At 36.4% G+C, this 20,720-nt stretch overlaps 1 protein-coding gene across 5 annotated transcripts in view; it reads right to left on the reverse strand.

The window, feature by feature from the left end:
- b3galt1b (UDP-Gal:betaGlcNAc beta 1,3-galactosyltransferase, polypeptide 1b) overlaps nucleotides 1–20,720 on the reverse strand; it is a 169,459-nt gene that overhangs the window by 6,863 nt on the left and 141,876 nt on the right. For all 5 annotated transcript variants that reach the window (XM_059562531.1, XM_059562527.1, XM_059562530.1 and 2 more), the window contains 2 exons: nucleotides 8,499–8,529; nucleotides 8,133–8,170 (listed from right to left, as the gene is read on the reverse strand). The gene's annotated coding sequence lies outside the window, so the exon portion shown is untranslated. The remainder of the gene's footprint in view (nucleotides 1–8,132; nucleotides 8,171–8,498; nucleotides 8,530–20,720) is intronic.

Below are 20,720 nucleotides of genomic sequence, written 5' to 3' on the forward strand. Positions count from 1 at the left end.
TGTTTACCATGGTGTAGCATCTCCTTTTCTTTTCAAAACAGTTTGAAGACGTCTGGGCATTGAGGCTATGAGTTGCTGGAGTTTTGCTGTTGGAATTTGGTCCCATTCTTGCCTTATATAGATTTCCAGCTGCTGAAGAGTTCGTGGTCGTCTTTGACGTATTTTTCGTTTAATGATGCGCCAAATGTTCTCTATAGGTGAAAGATCTGGACTGCAGGCAGGCCAGGTTAGCACCCGGACTCTTCTACGACGAAGCCATGCTGTTGTTATAGTTGCAGTATATGGTTTTGCATTGTCCTGCTGAAATAAACAAGGCCTTCCCTGAAATAGACGTTGTTTGGAGGGAAGCATATGTTGCTCTAAAACCTTTATATACCTTTCAGCATTCACAGAGCCTTCCAAAACATGCAAGCTGCCCATACCGTATGCACTTATGCACCCCCATACCATCAGAGATGCTGGCTTTTGAACTGAACGCTGATAACATGCTGGAAGGTCTCCCTCTTCTTTAGCCCGGAGGACACGGCGTCCGTGATTTCCAACAAGAATGTCAAATTTGGACTCGTCTGACCATAAAACACTATTCCACTTTGAAATAGTCCATTTTAAATGAGCCTTGGCCCACAGAACACGACGGCGCTTCTGGACCATGTTCACATATGGCTTCCTTTTTGCATGATAGAGCTTTAGTTGGCATCTGCTGATGGCACGGCGGATTGTGTTTACCGACAGTGGTTTCTGAAAGTATTCCTGGGCCCATTTAGTATTGTCATTGACACAATCATGCCGATGAGTGATGCAGTGTCGTCTGAGAGCCCGAAGACCACGGGCATCCAATAAAGGTCTCCGGCCTTGTCCCTTACGCACAGAGATTTCTCCAGTTTCTCTGAATCTTTTGATGATGTTATGCACTGTAGATGATGAGATTTGCAAAGCCTTTGCAATTTGACGTTGAGGAACATTGTTTTTAAAGTTTTCCACAATTTTTTTACGCAGTCTTTCACAGATTGGAGAGCCTCTGCCCATCTTTACTTCTGAGAGACTCTGCTTCTCTAAGACAAAGCTTTTATAGCTAATCATGTTACAGACCTGATATCAATTAACTAGATGTTCTCCCAGCTGAATCTTTTCAAAACTGCTTGCTTTTTTAGCCATTTGTTGCCCCCGTGCCAACTTTTTTGAGACCTGTAGCAGGCATTAAATTTTAAATGAGCTAATTAAGTGGATAAAAGTGTAAAATTTCTCAGTTTAAACATTTGCTACGTTATCTATGTTCTATTGTGAATAAAATATTGGCTCATGTGATTTGAAATTCCTTTAGTTTTCATTTTATTAAAATTTAAAAAACGTCCCAACTTTTCCGGAATTCGGGTTGTACTAATAGGCAGAGGAGCTCCAGGAAGCAGATCTACCGAGCAGTCATCGGGACGGTGGGGTGGCAAGGTCACGGCCTTATCCTTACAGAAGACAGCACCAAGGTCATGGTATTCAGAAGAAATATTAGACAGATCAAGGGGGTCTGGATGGAAACCGCTACAGCAGCCTCAGCTGGTGGAAGGGCAGACTGCAGACAGGAGGAATGTCAGGGTAAACTCCAATTCATCACCTTTCCTGAAGACCAGTCAATATGTGTATTATGAAGAATGATTACCAGAGAGAACCAGAAGTAGAGGAACAGTAAGATGAGTGATCTGTGCCAGGAGTTTTCCATCTAAGGCATTAACTGAAATGGGTCCAATGGCACTGTGTGAATTCCAGCCTGGGAGGCCAACTTTGCATCAAGGAAACTGTCTTTGGCCCCAGAATCCACCAGAGCTAACAAAGAGAGAAACTGCTGGTTAATACACAAACTTGCTTGTAACTGCAGATGATGAGGAGACCAAAGGAAATGGTAGTTTGGCTTACCAGAAATACCTCATCTACTGGCGAGACATTTCTTTTGGCCAAAGAGGGCAAGTGGCAAGGAAATTGCCCAGGTTAGCACAATAAATGCATTCACCTGCCTTTATTCTCCTTAAACGTTCAGCTGGTGTAAGATGAGCCCTACCCAACTGCATGGGTTCATCTCCTGGTGTAAGGTTTGTGGGAGTATGGAGACTGGGTGGGAATTCAATAAAATCCTTAGCCAGAGACCAAGTGGTAGAACGAGGAAAGACTGAGGAGTTAGAATGACTGACCTTTTCTCTGTGGCATTCTCTTAGACGGATATCTCAACTTACGGAAAGAGAAACAAGAGAATGTAGAGAGTCACATCTGTCTTTAACAGCCAGCTCATCTTTAATCTGATCATTGAGTCCATTAAGAAATATCTCCTTGAGAGAAGTATCATTCCATCCAGACACTGCAGCCATAATGTGAAATTCCACAGAATAATCAGCCACACTTTGTGAACCCTGGTGCAGAGATAGCAAACGCTTGGCTGCTTCCTTTCCATGAAGTGGATGGTCAAAAAGAGCATCAAAAGAGCAGTGAAAGAGGAAAAATTATTAAATTGAGCACTCTGATGGTCCCAAACAGCTGTGGGCCCACGGTAATGCATTTCCTCACAAGAGTCACAAAGTAAAGTATATCTTAGACTGATCAGTAGAATATGTCAGATGCCACTGGCCAAACACAACAGAACACTGAAGCAAAAAGGACTTACACTTTCCCAAGTCACTGGAATATGGTTCAGGGTCTGGGATATGAGTCTCACATAAAGGATAGGCAGTCTGAGAAGGTGGTAATGGTGGTGCTGCAGAAGCCAGCTGATTGGGCTGAGTGCTAGTAGACCACTGAGCAAGAAGAGAAGAGATTTTATTCATTTTATTGCGAATTTGCCATGGCTTGATTGCTTTTGGTGAGATTCCGAACCTGAAGGTCATGTTGCCCTAAAAGTGCACCTTGACCAGAGAGAGTGAAAGTGAAAGTGAAGTGAAGTGACATTCAGCCAAGTATGGTGACCCATACTCAGAATTTGTGCTCTGCATTTAACCCATCCGAAATGCACACACACAGAGCAGTGAACACACACACACACTGTGAGCACACACCCGGAGCAGTGGGCAGCCATTTATGCTGCGGCGCCCGGGGAGCAGTTGGGGGTTCGATGCCTTGCTCAAGGGCACCTAAGTCGTGGTATTGAAGGTGGAGAGAGAACTGTACATGCACTCCCCCCACCCACAATTCCTGCCGGCCCGGGACTCGAACTCACAACCTTTCGATTGGGAGTCCGACTCTCTAACCATTAGGCCACGACTTCCCTGAGAGCTTTGTGAACTGAAATGGTTTCTGTTGGGTCCATGATTTGGCCAGATCATTCTGTCATAACCAAACACAGCTCTGGACCCAAAAGCAGAACACAGACTAAAAATGATGCAAACAGGCCAGAGATATGTTGGAAGAGCAGAGAAAATAGTTTGTTGAATGGGCGTGGCAGGCAGAATGCAGGATGAATGCAGGTGGAGTGAGGTCTAAAGCACAGGAGAAACAGAATTAGAACTCGAACAAAACACATGACCCCAAAACTGGTCCAAAGACACTAGGAGGCGTTAGCACAGTACCTCATAAGCAGACTGAACGATGTGGTAGAAAATGACTGAAGACCCAAAGTTTAAATACTGGAGGCAGATGAGTTTATTGGCAGCAGGTGATTCACATTCAGCAATCAGCCAGAGAAAGGAGTGTATAAAACACCAACTCACAAACACACAAGCACAGACACACAAAACGGAAAAACATAGTTGGCCAAAAAAACAAATCCCTGACAGCTATGACAGCAACTCCAGGATGAGCTTCGAAGAACCAAGTGATCCAAGATCATGCCAAATCAACAACAATCAAATCCAGCTAACTGAGTTAGCGATGTACGAAGAATGGGCCCCTTGACAGCAGTGAAGCTTTTGTCATTATTTACTCACCCTGAGAACATTCCAAACCCAGATCAATGTGTAAATAAAGTAAATAAAAGATAGAATTTTCATTTTTGGGTGAACTATACCTTTAAAAGGAGAATAAAGGATTTAACCAAACGTGAGGAATATTTGCTTCTTTAGTAAATACAGAACATCCCTCCTGCTGGAATGCAGCAGCAACCCCCTTCCAAACTAAATATCTGAATAGACATTTAGCCAAATATTATGATTTTTATACTGACATTGCAGGAGATTGTTAAATTTAGAAAGATTTAAAGAATATGAGGTGGAGAATGTGCAAGTGTTTGAAAGCAGCAGTCCTCTTTTGTGTTGTCTGTGTGGAAATGAAAGCGATGTGTGATTCCCGCACTGAAGTTTTCAGCCGTTTAGACATTTGATAAGCAACATTGTCGGCATATAGTGGCTTTCTGGCTGAATCTTCTTCTCAGTGGGGAAGATCATCAATCAGCATATTCACGGAAGTGAGGAAATATAACTAGGACGCTTTACAAATAAATATATTTTTGTAATATATTCCAAACAAAATTGAACTGGCTGAATTATTCTCTTCTTTATGCATGCTAATTTGTGTTTGCCATCTACTGAAACTGACCGGGTACGTAAATATTTTGATGAGCAAGGCACGTGCAAGTTTAACTAAAAATAAATATTAGTGATGTCCCGATACCACTTTTTCACTTCTGATACCAATACTGATGCCAGTATCAGCCGGAGCATTGGCTATTTGCCGATTCCGATATCAATCCGATATTTTCAATTTATTCTTGAACTAATACTACTAATAATAATAAAATAAATGGAAGCACTTTGCTCAATTAGCCACATTTAAACATAAAAAATCTTTTTCATTATTTTATCTTTGTTATAAAAAAAAATAGAACAAAGATACACATTACAAATACACATAATACACTAATAAAAATAAACATTGTTTTGCAGGTAAAATAGTATTTAGCATTAGCATTCAAAAAATTGAATGAACAAGTAAAAATAAAACAATTATTATTTACAAATTACAATTGTACCTAGACAGTTGCCTATGGCTATGATTTTACTAATACTGTTTGATTTTATAGTCTCAAGTATTCAGAAATGACACACAAGAAATTTTTTTTGAGCAACTTGGATGGTGCCCCCTGGAGCCCTGCTGTGTACTCTGTCTGGGAGCGACGGTACTGGACATACACATAAATACCCATGTCTATGGTACTGGATATGTCGTATGCAACAGTATATTGATTCTGTGGATAGAATGTGCGCTGCAGCATAATACAACGATATTTCTTCAAAAGCAGATCGTGGAGACATTTTTATCAGCCACGATCAAAAATATTAATATTGCACACCCCTTCCCTCGGAAGATATCGCCGACCGAGGGCAGACCGGACCGCAAGAGCACTTTAACTCTCATACTCATGCAACTATAATTGGCTACTACTGTTATCACGTAACAGGCTGCATGCTTAACTGGATGTCGCAGCATGGGAAATGCTAATATTCAAGCATTTAGGCGATGGTTAGGTTTGTGTTAGATAGGTATCAGATCATATTTTTTTCTCCCCTCTGATCTCCGATCTAGCGTTCTGGGCCAGTATCTGCATGATACCGATGTCGTGGATCGGATCGGGCCATCCCTATAAATATAAAGTGAAACAATTTTTTTTATATCATACAATTTTTAAAATAACTATAAAGTAAATACTTTATAAAAAAGTGTGTCTGTGTGTGTGTGTTGATGTGTTGGTTTATACGTATATACATACATACAGATTCACCAATCGAATTAGCCGATTTTCTGTATGATCAGCCCGGACTGAAAACGTATGATAGCAACAGCACACAAGGTAACCTACGGAAAGTTATAGAAACATTATTTATAATATATTAAATAGGTAAGCAACAATACACGACCAAGATGTTTCCCCATATATCAACACAATTGCTATTTGACACAGATTTTATACAATAGTAGTTCAATATACAAGAAGTTAAAATTAAGTTACAATATAAGCTAAAGCAGTACTGTGTGTTTCAAAGTAACCCAGTGGTGTTTCGGTAATGAATGAATCCACGGTTTTGAATGAATCGTGTGAGTCACTGGCTATATTTACATGCCCGGTTTTTGGTTCAATCAGACTGAATTCATTCCGATTAAAGTGATCGGGTGGATGTGCAGGTTTGGGAAGTCGTGGCCTAATGGTTAGAGAGCTGGACTTGCCGATTCTGATTCCGATACCTGGGCTCAGGGTATCGGCCGATACAAAGTACTGATCCGATACCTGGGTGTGTATCTGTATATACAGCTGTATATACTACTAGCCCTGTGTAAATTGCTAGAATTATTGTGTGGTGGTGTTTATGGTGTGACTTATCCCTTAATAAAACATGAACAAATACTTGGTGAACTACTGTATTTATTACAGTTTTTTATTACAAACTAAAAATTTTATTTTAGTTTTACAATATAACTGTATAAAAAACTGCAACAAATAAGTCTAGGAATATAAAAAATGATATATTAATCATATAATCCTTTTACAATAAAACAAGTAAAAAACAAGCAACCATCTAGACATAATTATTATTATTAATAGAGACGTATTATTATTACTTCATAGAGACATACTGTAGCTAAATCTACTGTAGGCTACAACAGTAGCTTAATATATTGTCAATTTACTCATGTTAAACCGAACATTTATTTTGATGGGTTGCCATGAAGATCTTTGAGTGTCTGTGTTTATGATATGACAGTTTTCTCAAATGAAACAGTAAATTCTCATGAAGTGACGGTTTATGCGTTCGTGTCCTCATATAGTGACACACGGCAGAGACTACAAAACAGCGAGCTCCCGCGCATCTGCGCCCGTCACCCACAGAGATGTAGAATTTGCAGGAGTAATATTTAAACAGCATTTTGGAGTTTAATATTCACAGACACTAGTATATATTCGGCTACAGTCTGGAGCCCTGCGCTTAGACTAAAACGGAAGCGACTGAACGCAGCTGCGGGTACCAAATATACTCGGGAGTCGGAAACTTACTACCGGTACTACAGAGACGCTGGTATCATCACATTTTAAAATTTTCAGCACCGTCTTGGTAGTGAAGTGCCAGTACTTGTGGCATCCCTAGTCTCCGTTTTACGGTCTGGTTGGTCCAGTCTGAAATACTGCTAAAAAGCGGACATACTGCTAACCACTGATCTATATAGAAGTGGCTTCACTGTCTGTTGGCAGTTTAGAACGCGATGAGCGATCCAGTCATATATAGATCAGTGCCGCTAATACGTTTTCATTTCTTCTTTGCTGCTCTAAACAGCGGTTGCTTGTGGCAACACAGCACAACTTCCTGTGTTTGCAATGCATTCTGAGCAGCGAAGAAGAACCGTGCAGCAGTTAGGCAAAGCTAGCGGTCATAACTAGGTCTTGTTTAAGAAAATGGTATCGGATTGGTATATGGGTTCATGTACTTGCCGATACCGATGCCAGAATTTGTTGTGGTATCGGTGATATTTCCAATACTAGTATTGGAATCGGAACAACTCTAATTTTTATTTTACATGCGCATACGCCACAAATATAGAGTTTCTCACTGTTTGCACATAATAACTACTTTCCTACATGGTTTCTTTATTTTTTTAAAATATTTTAATATTGATATTTATCCATTTATGGGCATTTATGGATAAATATACCTATAAATCGATGTGCCGTGCTGCTCATATTTATCATGCAGTAAAAATGCCCATCCCTGTGCCCAAAATGGGTTGCCTGTGGATAAAAATCCAAAACAAGGACTGGTGGGAGGTTGTCCTGCTCCACTTCACAGATGCTAAAAGGAGAGTTTTATAATGAGCCTTTGGCTTAAGAGCCACTCGTTCCACGTGTCATACGTCATTACATTATTTCTGCGCCATTGCACATGCGCAGTGCTTTCAGTTTCGTGGTTCAATCCAATCGAGTGTTTACATCAGATCAAGCTTAGTCGGATCGATTAAGGTGTTTACATGAAGGCTTTTCAGTCCAATTTAGCTTTCAATCCGATTACAAATGGATTATTTAGTTTCATGTAAACATAGCCACTGATTCAGTGGCCCATTCATAAAGACAATAACGTGCCTCATTTCTGAATGAATCAGCCGTTTGAAAGTATTGGCTGAATGAATGACTAAATTACTCGCTTATTAAAACAAGTAATCAACAAGCTTTCACTCACCTTTTATCATTATACCATATAGCTGGAAGATGCTTCATCTAGAAAAATTAAAAATTAAAAAAATATTTTATTAAATATGTCACTTTAAAAATGGAAATGCAAATTATTAACATTTGAAGATACAAATAATAAATACAATTGAATTATACATTAATGAAAAGTATAAAACATTTTGACATTGATAGAAAAAATATATTATATATAAATTATATTTGAATTTAAAATTATATATTATAATATATTAAATAAATGGTATTAAATAATTTTATTAATTAATTTGATTTTGTATTATATATGATAATTATTATAATAATATATAATTATTATGATTAATATTAAATTATTCATTAACATGCTTTTACTCACCGAAACAGTAAATAGCTGGAGGATGCATCATCTAGAAGGGGAAAAACAAAACAAAACTAAAAAAACTGAAAACAACTGTATTAATCATAGCATTTTAAAAACAATTATGAAGTACAAAATATCATGAAAAAAAAAAACAACCAAGCACAAAAACCAGTGTTTAGGTCAAAAGACCTGTATATAATATAAAAGACCTGTATATATATATATATATTATACACACACATTGCTTGCTCAAATGTGAACATGAAACATTGAATGTAGCCTTCCACTTGACAATAAGTCCGTGCAACAACTGTGTGACAACTACCCCCAAAATCACATTAGATCAACTGCCCAAAGTCCTAGTTTTATCATATTCTTTTTCTTTGAGTCAATCCTGATCTGCTGTCTCCAGTTTCGTTACATTGGACACGTCTCAAAACAATCTGTCTTTCTCAATCATTTCAGAAATGCTTTGTGTTACTTAACACGCCTAAACTCAGCTCTGAAGCTCAATGATGAGAAAGCATCATGAATGAGACTGAATAGAGAAGTTACATTACATATGGCAGTCACTCTGCTTTAAACAGAGCTGGCAGTGACAAACATGTACAGCAGGAGCTGGGAACTCAGAATCTGATCTTTGAACACACAAAATCTGACCAAGCCATTGATTTGATCTGACCATTGATTTTTGGGAATGCTACATGTCTAAAGGGGATCGTAATTCATATTTAACTGATTTTTGAAAGAATTCTTCATGATTTTTATTAGTTGTATGTGTATAAGCAATCATCATTATTACTCATACTTAGAGATTTGAGCAAACCCCTAACATAAAGTATTTATCTTTACAGTGTAACTTCACAGTGTTGTTACAGTGTAACATCCTTTTATGCTTCAGACATGAATGATTGCTCAGATCTGTGCTAGTGCTTTCTAAGCTGCTGGATTTTCACCTGTCAGATGAGAAAAAAAGATGAGAAAATCCCACAGACTGACACTGAAGGAGCTACCCAGCTAACATGGAACGTTCTAACAACTTCCACTCTCCTTCTTGGTCAAATAGTCCTTGATGCCTTCAGTGTGACTCTACAATTTTCATAGTCATGAAAATAAAGAAAACTCTTTGAATGAGAAGGTGTGTCCAAACCTTTGGTCTGTACTGTATATATATATATATATATACAGTACATACACACACACACCCGGCCACTTTATTAGGTACACCTGTTCAATTGCTTGGTAACAAAGCTAATTGGCTAATCAGCCAATTGCATGGCAGCAACTCAATGCATTTAGGCATCTAGATGTGGAGAGGACGACTTGTTGAATTTCAAACCAAGCATCAGAATGGGGAGGAAATGAGATTTAAGTGACTTTGAAGGTAGAATTGTTTCTGGTGATTTACTAGAATTTTAATGCACAACCATCTCTAGGGTTTACAGGGAATGGTCTGAAAAAGAGAAAATATCCAGTGAGTTGCAGTTGTGTGGATGAACATGCCTTGTTGATGTCAGAGGGTCAGAGGAGAATGGGCAGACTTGTTATTGATGATAGAAAGGCAACCGTAACTCAAATAACCACTCGTTGCAACCAAGGTATGTAGAATACCATCTCTGAACACACAACACATCGAACCCTGAAGCAGATGGACTACAGCAGCAGAAGACCACACCAGGTGCCGCTCCTGTCTGCTAATAACAGGAAAAAGGAAGATTGGAAAACGTTGCCTGGTCTGATGAGTCTTGATTTCTGCTGTAACATTCAAATGGTAGGGTCAGAATTTGGCTTAAAGAACAAGAAAGCATGGATCCATCCTGCCTTGTCTCAATGGTTCAAGCTGCTGGTGGTGATGTAATGGTGTGGGGGATATATTCTTGGCACACTTTGGGCCTCTTAGCACCAGTTGAGCATCATTTAAACACCACAGCCTACCTGAGTATTGTTGCTGACCATGTCCATCTCTTTATGACTACGGTATACCCATCTTCTGATGCCTACTTCCAGCAGGATAATGCACCATGTCACAAAGCTCAAATCATCTGACTGGTTTGTTGAACATGACAATGAGTTCACTTTACTCAAATGGCCTCCACAGTCACCAGATCTCAATTCAATAGAGCAGCTTTGGGATGTGGTGGAACGGGAGATTCGCATCATGGATGTGTAGCCGACAAATCTGCAGCAACTGCAAGATGCTATCATGTCAATATTGACCAAAATCTCTGAGGAATGTTTCCAACACCTTGTTGAATCTATGCCACAAAGAATCAAGGCAGTTCTGAAAGCAAAAGGGGGTCCAACCTGGTACTAGCGAGGTTTACAATAAAGTGGCCAGTGAGTGTGTGTGTGTGTGTGTGTATATATATATATATATATATATATATATATATATATATATATTATTTCATCTAATTGCCAACACAGCATTTGGATTCTATTTTGTATATAGTCTCAGTATTGAAGTTACTAAAACTAAATTGTAATAATGACATGCAAGAAAAAATAAATATCTTTTAAAGTTACTTTTTACTATTGCGTTCCCTTGATTTACTATTGCGTTCCCTTGATTTACTATTGCGTTCCCTTGATTTACTATTGCGTTCCCTCGATTTACTATTGCGTTCCCTCGATTTACTATTGCGTTCCTTCGATTTACTATTGCGTTCCCTCGATTTACTATTGCGTTCCCTCGATTTACTATTGCGTTCCCTTGATTTACTATTGCTTTCCCTTGATTTACTATTGCGTTCCTTCGATTTACTATTGCGTTCCCTTGATTTACTATTGCTTTCCCTTGATTTACTATTGCGTAAATCGAGGGAACGCAATAGTAATCGTGTGCACGTTTTAGTACATTGAGGGCACGAATTAGTAAATCGTGCACACGATTTAGCCTAATATAAAATAAAGTTAGTAGAGTTATTAAAGTTACATTTAAGCAGCCTTTAAATAATTTTCTAATTACAATAAGAAAATTAAACATTTTAACATTCTTGGGAAATTCAAAATCAATGTTTAAATAATGTTATATTTTAGGTTAAAAATGATAGAATGTTTTAGGTAATATGGTATTAGTGTTTAAATAATGCAATTTAAATTAAAAGGTAATAATCATGAAAAAATCATGGACATTTTAACATTTTTCTAATTGAAAAATGTTTCCGAATGTTTTTATAACCTAAATTTGTCACCTGGGTATGCAACATTTCTAGAGACAAAAATATCAGACTGCACAACAAAACACTAAAAACAGTCAGAACACCTAGCGACCACATAGTAACACTCTGGCAACCACCCACTGTAGTGTTTGTATATGCAAGAACTACTCACATCTCCTTTATAAAATGTACAAATTTATTTAAAAAACATTATTACATTGTATACTGTAGTTAATACTGTATACATTGCGAGAGTTGCCATGAAACTTTGATTGATAAATTTTAATGCATAATCTTATTTAAATGTACTTAAGCTAATGATTTGTTAAGTATTATTATATTGTTTGTTAATTACTTCTTAAAGAAAGGCAGATCTTTAAGAAGATTATTTCCTTGTGCAGCCAAACTGCAGGGAAATCATCCCGTAAATCATAAATTAATCCAAATAATTGTTTGTGTATACCTATGTATATATATATATATATATATATATATATATATATATATATATATATGAATGTGTACATATATTTGCACATATGCATAAAAACTATGGTCAGTGGTGAACTTGGTCAACTATGGTGTGTGTGTGTGTATATATATATATATATATATATATATATATATATATATATATATATATATATTATTTCATCTAATTGCCAACACAGCATTTGGATTCTAATTTGTATATAGTCTCAGTATTGAAGTTACTAAAACTAAATTGTAATAAAAACAAAAGGGACAAAAAAACTACTAAAATTAAAGCTAAAATGAAAATCAAAATATTAACAAAAACTGTAACAGTATCTCAGCAATACTAAAATAACATTAATTAGAGTATAACATACAGTACCAAGTCCAAATTCTATTGTAATCAACTGTAAATTTAATCTGTTTTTCACCTTGTGTGAGATGCACTATTTGTATGATGCACAGATGCAGAGAGTTCCAAATCTTTCACTTATGATTATCCATAATGCGCTGAATGCTGCCTATGTAGACTGTAAACTGCAAGGTAGCTCACTAGGTTTTGGAACAGAGCGTGCATGTTTAATTTTCTCAGTTGATTCAGCTTTAGAGGGGGTCCCTGAATAAATCAATTCATATACAAATCCATCAGCTTATGAAACAAAAGCGGTGTGTGTACCTCACGTTTTCATTCTGTTGCAACAAAAAACAATGTGTTTCTATTAAGTCCTAAAGAAAGAAATTAGCAGAAAACAGCCTCATTTACAAGAGTAGCACAGCATATTGGCACTTGATATTATATTTGCAATAGACTAATCATTATGCAAAACAATTGATGAAAATTATTAGAGAAGGTGTTAGTCACAGAGATATGAAGCCGGCTTAAATCAATGCAAGAGAGATTGAAAATGCTATTATGATTAAAAGCCAATCTGCTGTTTATTTCTGCCAGAGGTAGGTGAATTGAGAAAAATGACTGGCCATAAAAATGCTTTTTTTACAGTATTGTGTCCCTAAGAATAGGATTTTGTAGTTGTTGAAAACAGCACAGTTGTTGCTCGGGATGAGCCAGTCTCTGGTGAATCTGCACCTGTCACAAATAATAATAAAAAAAAAAACATGAAGATGGATCGGGATTTTATTTCTCATCAGATGTTTATAAGACAATCTTTTTTGCAACTGTGTTCATTACATTGCAGCATTTATATATATATATATATATATATATATATATATATATATATATATATATATATAATATATAATATATATATTATATATACATACTGTATGTATATAACTAAAATAACTAAGACCAAATAAACTTAAAATAAGACTTAATAACTATATAGGCATATATAAAAAAATTTAAAAATAAATTACAACACACACTTATTAGTATATTTGTCAGTTACTTATGTTAGACACATTCCATGTGGAAATTTGCTAGGGGACAAAAAAAAAACACTAGATAAATGTTTGATGATAAACTTTTAATTTCTTTCTTTCTATAATTTGATGCATTCTGCATTAAACAACACATTTAGTGAGGCAAAATGTAGTGTTGGTTTTTGTTAAAAACCTTCTTATTTAAATGAAGGTTTTCAAAAACCATAAAAAAATGAGAGGTCTTTGCACATGCAGAGCAAATTACTTCTGCAAAACTCTTTTCCTTTTACAATGACATTGACTGATGAATTGCGCAAAAAGAAGAGGAATGTGTATAAAAAAAAGTAAATTGGGTGAATTGTGAATCAATCTTGACATTAATCTTGGAGCCTGTATGTACTGGATTTATTTACAGCCATTTTAAACCTGCCACAATTTCTTATTAAGTCAATCAATGGAGCTTTAAAACCCTCACAGCAAATCAATAGCATAAAAGGCATGCAAGAGTGTGCTTTGAATGTGTCTTGGGCTAAAACCAAGTAATAAAATGACTCCACAAGCTGCTTATCTGAATAGAGTGGAGATCTGTGGCCATTTCTTGTTTTAACAGAGGCATTTGGCCTTTTGAGGACTTTTATCTGCTTTTACGGACAGAATTTTCTCCCTGTTTTTCTGATAAACACGCAGTGATTGTAACATTATCTCAAGCAGTTCACATCAGTGTGTGTGTGTGTGTGTGTGTGTGTGTTTGGTGTCAGCAGCTCATCTTGTAGGCTGCCTGGAGAATGATGCTATCTTGAAACAAACCCGAAACTTTCATTCAGGTTAATATGTTGGAGTTTGCTGCACAAGAATGTGGATATGAACACAGGATACACAAGTTTTAACACTACACTTCCCATGTAGATTGTGTACGTGTGTGTGCCTGTGTGTGTTAGTGTATGCATGTATGGATACTCACTAAAGTATTGTCATCCGCTCACCTGTTCTTCATATAAAATGGTTTTCATGTTATACCTTTGAGGAAGGGAGAGATTTCAGAGTGATTTTAAAGTCATTTTATAGATTGACATTTACTTTCACCTGGTCTGGCAATGCTTCTTTCATTTCTGCACAGCAGATGGTCACCAGCTCTGCCAAACTACTGTGGAGTTTAATGGCAGCATTCATATCAGTATAAAGCCACAAAGAGAGTGCTGGGGGCTTTTCAGTTTTTTGTTGTTGTTGTTTTTGAATGGTTATTTGAAGTCATCATGAAAACTGACCATAGTTTTTATGCATATGTGCAAATATATGTACACATTCATATATATATTATATATATATATATATACATAGGTATACACAAACAATTATTTGGATTAATTTATGATTTACGGGATGATTTCCCTGCAGTTTGGCTGCACAAGGAAATAATCTTCTTAAAGATCTGCCTTTCTTTAAGAAGTAATTAACAAACAATATAATAATACTTAACAAATCATTAGCTTAAGTACATTTAAATAAGATTATGCATTAAAATTTATCAATCAAAGTTTCATGGCAACTCTCGCAATGTATACAGTATTAACTACAGTATACAATGTAATAATGTTTTTTAAATAAATTTGTACATTTTATAAAGGAGATGTGAGTAGTTCTTGCATATACAAACACTACAGTGGGTGGTTGCCAGAGTGTTACTATGTGGTCGCTAGGTGTTCTGACTGTTTTTAGTGTTTTGTTGTGCAGTCTGATATTTTTGTCTCTAGAAATGTTGCATACCCAGGTGACAAATTTAGGTTATAAAAACATTCAGAAACATTTTTCAATTAGAAAAATGTTAAAATGTCCATGATTTTTTCATGATTATTACCTTTTAATTTAAATTGCATTATTTAAACACTAATACCATATTACCTAAAACATTCTAACATTTTTAACCTAAAATATAACATTATTTAAACATTGATTTTGAACTTCCCAAGAATGTTAAAATGTTTAATTTTCTTATTGTAATTAGAACATTATTTAAAGGCTGCTTAAATGTAACTTTAATAACTCTACTAACTTTATTTTATATTAGGCTAAATCGTGTGCACGATTTACTAATTCGTGCCCTCAATGTACTAAAACGTGCACACGATTACTATTGCGTTCCCTCGATTTACGCAATAGTAAATCAAGGGAAAGCAATAGTAAATCAAGGGAACGCAATAGTAAATCAAGGGAAAGCAATAGTAAAGCAAGGGAAAGAAATAGTAAATCGAGGGAACGCAATAGTAAATCGAAGGAACGCAATAGTAAATTGAGGGAACGCAATAGTAAATCGAGGGAACGCAATAGTAAATTGAGGGAACGCAATAGTAAATCGAGGGAACGCAATAGTAAATCGAGGGAACGCAATAGTAAATCAAGGGAACGCAATAGTAAAAAGTAACTTTAAAAGATATTTATTTTTTCTTGCATGTCATTATTACAATTTAGTTTTAGTAACTTCAATACTGAGACTATATACAAATTAGAATCCAAATGCTGTGTTGGCAATTAGATGAAATAATATATATATATATATATATATATACACACACACACACACACACTCACTGGCCACTTTATTGTAAACCTCGCTAGTACCAGGTTGGACCCCCTTTTGCTTTCAGAACTGCCTTAATTCTTTGTGGCATAGATTCAACAAGGTGTTGGAAACATTCCTCAGAGATTTTGGTCAATATTGACATGATAGCATCTTGCAGTTGCTGCAGATTTGTCGGCTGCACATCCATGATGCGAATCTCCCGTTCCACCACATCCCAGAGCTGCTCTATTGAATTGAGATCTGGTGACTGTGGAGGCCATTTGAGTAAAGTGAACTCATTGTCATGTTCAACAAACCAGTAAGATGATTTGAGCTTTGTGACATGGTGCATTATCCTGCTGGAAGTAGGCATCAGAAGATGGGTATACCGTAGTCATAAAGAGATGGACATGGTCAGCAACAATACTCAGGTAGGCTGTGGTGTTTAAATGATGCTCAACTGGTGCTAAGAGGCCCAAAGTGTGCCAAGAATATATCCCCCACACCATTACATCACCACCAGCAGCTTGAACCATTGAGACAAGGCAGGATGGATCCATGCTTTCATGTTCTTTAAGCCAAATTCTGACCCTACCATTTGAATGTTACAGCAGAAATCAAGACTCATCAGACCAGGCAACGTTTTCCAATCTTCCTTTTTCCTGTTATTAGCAGACAGGAGCGGCACCTGGTGTGGTCTTCTGCTGCTGTAGTCCATCTGCTTCAGGGTTCGATGTGTTGTGTGTTCAGAGATGGTATTCTACATACCTTGGTTGCAACGAGTGGTTATTTGAGTTACGGTTGCCTTTCTATCATCAATAACAAGTCTGCCCATTCTCCTCTGACCCTCTGACATCAACAAGGCATGTTCATCCACACAACTGCAACTCACTGGATATTTTCTCTTTTTCAGACCATTCCCTGTAAACCCTAGAGATGGTTGTGCATTAAAATTCTAGTAAATCACCAGAAACAATTCTACCTTCAAAGTCACTTAAATCTCATTTCCTCCCCATTCTGATGCTTGGTTTGAAATTCAACAAGTCGTCCTCTCCACATCTAGATGCCTAAATGCATTGAGTTGCTGCCATGCAATTGGCTGATTAGCCAATTAGCTTTGTTACCAAGCAATTGAACAGGTGTACCTAATAAAGTGGCCGGGTGTGTGTGTGTATGTACTGTATATATATATATATATATATATATATATATATATATATATATATATATATATATATATATATATATATATATATATATATATATACAGTACAGACCAAAGGTTTGGACACACCTTCTCATTCAAAGAGTTTTCTTTACTTTCATGACTATGAAAATTGTAGAGTCACACTGACGGCATCAAGGGCTATTTGACCAAGAAGGAGAGTGATGGGGTGCTGCACCAGATGACCTGGCCTCCACAGTCACCGGACCTGAACCCAATCGAGATGGTTTAGGGGTGAGCTGGACCGCAGACAGAAGGCAAAAGGGCCAACAAGTGCTAAGCATCTCTCGGGGAACTCCTTCAAGACTGTTGGAAGACCATTTCAGGTGACTACCTCTTGAAGCTCATCAAGAGAAAGCCAAGAGTGTGCAAAGCAGTAATCAAAGCAAAAGGTGGCTACTTTGAAGAACCTAGAATATGACATATTTTCAGTTGTTTCACACTTTTTTGTTATGTATATAATTCCATATATAATTCCACATGTGTTAATTCATAGTTTTGATGCCTTCAGTGTGAATCTACAATTTTCATAGTCATGAAAATAAAGAAAACTCTTTGAATGAGAAGGTGTGTCCAAACTTTTGGTCTGTACTGTATATATATATATATATATATATATATATATATATATATATTCATTTTAGATTTTAAAAACATTTTTTAAAAATGAAATGTTTATTTAATTTATTTATGGCTTTAGTTTTAGTTATTGATAATGACCAAAAGTATATTAAGTATATTTAATAGCATATTATTTTAGATTTTCTGTTGTAATTTATTTTAATTTTAGTTCAAGTTTTGTGATTTTATATGTTCTTGTATTTATGTCTAACTAGTGTTTATTAAGGTTTTAGTTTAATTTTACTTGTTTTAGTACTTCAACTTATATTTATATTAATTTACACTTTATTTTAATTTCAGTTATTGTGTTTATGTCAAGTAAATGCTTTTTTATGGTTTAGGATTACACTTTACAGTACGATCTCATAACTTAATTTTAGCTAATGCATTAAATAACAACAAGCAATGCATTGATTACAATATATATTAATCTTTTTAAACATTAGTTTAAATAGATCATCACTAATTAATAATGGGGCCCATCAAGCTTAGGTCCATTAAATAATAATAAACATATACAACTTTTGATTTTATTAATGTATTATTATGAATTTCTAAATTAACATTTACTGATATTTATATATGCTTTAGAAGTATTTTTTGTGTTAGTTCATGTTAACTCATGCAGAGAAATAATAGTAAAGTACTTTTTAGTTTTAGTTAATTATAATAACCCTGGCTCTAATAAACATAAAAAGCATAGCATACTGTATGAATTATCCTTCACAATGCATTAAGGGACTGCCTTCTCTATGAAGGATACAGTACATGTGAATTTATCCAAAAACAAGGGATTTTATGATAAAAGCACCCTTTGTGTATCCAATAATGCCTTAACCCTCTGGAGTCGATTAACGTGTATACTACGTGTTATGAGGCATTTTCTCTTGATAACCCCAAAAATAACTTAAATTACACTTTCAAGGCTTCCAATGTAGGCAGCTGACTAGGTTTTGTAACAAAGCCATGGGTCTAAAGAGCTTTTGTTACTAAATCCTCTTAAGCACTACAACCAAATGTAACAATGATAAGCATCGATGGAAAAATAAAGACATAAAAAAATGCTACATGTAATGCTAATTGATTCAACAGGTGCACTCATTTGTGTGTTTGACAGGCGAACTCCATGCCAACAGAACATTGGGATGACAGAAAGAGTCTCTCAGAATCCCACACAGTACCTAGAGCCTGTCACTCACGTGCACAAGTATCGACACATCTGCCAAACACACGGTCATCCAAATGTTCAGTAAATGATAGTAAAATGATTCTCTGCAGCATCCGCTATGCAAATGACTCACTGTCTGTTTACAAAAGCACCAGCAGTGTGATTATTACCAAAAAAAGTGAGGAAATGGTGAGATGAAAATGTTTTTAATGACATCGGCAAACCATCAATTCCATCTGCAGTGTTGTTTTGTCATTTTTAAACCCAAATTACAACATAACATATTAAATTTAAATGCAACAGGCTTATATGTTGTATTTTCCGGTTTTGAATGCAATGTGCTGCAGTTCAGTTCAGTTCAGTTCAACAGTGCCCGACCATCCTCACTTTGTCCAAAAGCTCTTAAAAATACCACCATTGGCAGGAATAAACAGCAGACTGGCTCTCAATCATAATTGCATTTTTAATTTCTCCTGCATTGATTTAAGCCAGCTTCACATCTCTCTGACTCTAATATTTTTCATGAATAGTTTTGCATAATTAAAAGCATACTGGAATATATCGTGTCAATAAAAAATGCCTCCATTTTGCTGCTTCCTACTATTAATGACATGCACTCTTTAAAAGTCTTTTATAAGACCTTAAAAGCTAGACGAGGTCTAAATAGTATATTTCACTACATTTAGAAAATTAACCCTTAAGCGTACTGAAAATCCTTTACCTAATTTGCTTTTCCCAGTCAAATATGACGGACCCTTTAAAATTTGACAGCCTTTTAAAAATTGCTTAAAAATCTCTTAAATACTATATTATGAACCTCACTTCTTTAGTCAAAACAACAACATAAAAAGCATTATTTGTGGACAGTGCTTTGTATATTATTTACAAATTGTAGCCTGTTACTGATTACAAATTACATTAAAAAAATGTGTACAAAAATTATAGTTCCCTTTCAGCCGCATTCGCCACAGCCCCTAGAGGAGGGCCAGGAGGAGAATCTGGAAAATCTGAGAGTGTGAGCGGTTTTCTCTATCTCTGGGTCTCAGGAGGGCACGGAGAGTCGTGGACAGCCCAACACTGGACCTCACTCATCCTCCTCCTTCGCCAGCAGACAGCAGCGGGCAGTTTGAGAGTGTCAACAAAGGCCCTACTCACGCACACTCTGCTAGGGTTGCACCACACACTCAGACCGCTCTTCGGTCCACTTACAAGATGCCCAATTTTGGTCCCTGCGTTCCACCTTGCTGCCCCACTGCAGTTATTGCAGTGGTTCTGTTGGGCCCACTTGCACGGTTTCTGGATGCCTGTCTAGTGCTACCCAGCCTTCTCAAAGGGCACGCACGAGACAAGCACGTGCTACTCCAAACGAACAACACAGCGACCATTGCGTACATCAACTGACCAGGTGGTCTGCGCTCCCTTCACATATCACAACTTGCCAGCCACTTCCTCCTTTTGAGTCAGAAGGTTCACATTTTCATGTCAATATTCATTTTTATAGTTATGTGAAGACAATACAGTGGACTTTTTGTAAAACTGTATGACAAAATTAAAATCTGTTTTGATGTCTGTTAATTGTTTTCATTGTTTTACGTTGATTAGAAAAACTTGTCTAATCAGTTGAGAAACAGGCACAATTAGTCAA

This window comes from Carassius carassius, chromosome 11, assembly GCF_963082965.1.
Source record: "Carassius carassius chromosome 11, fCarCar2.1, whole genome shotgun sequence".
NCBI lineage: Eukaryota > Metazoa > Chordata > Actinopteri > Cypriniformes > Cyprinidae > Carassius > Carassius carassius.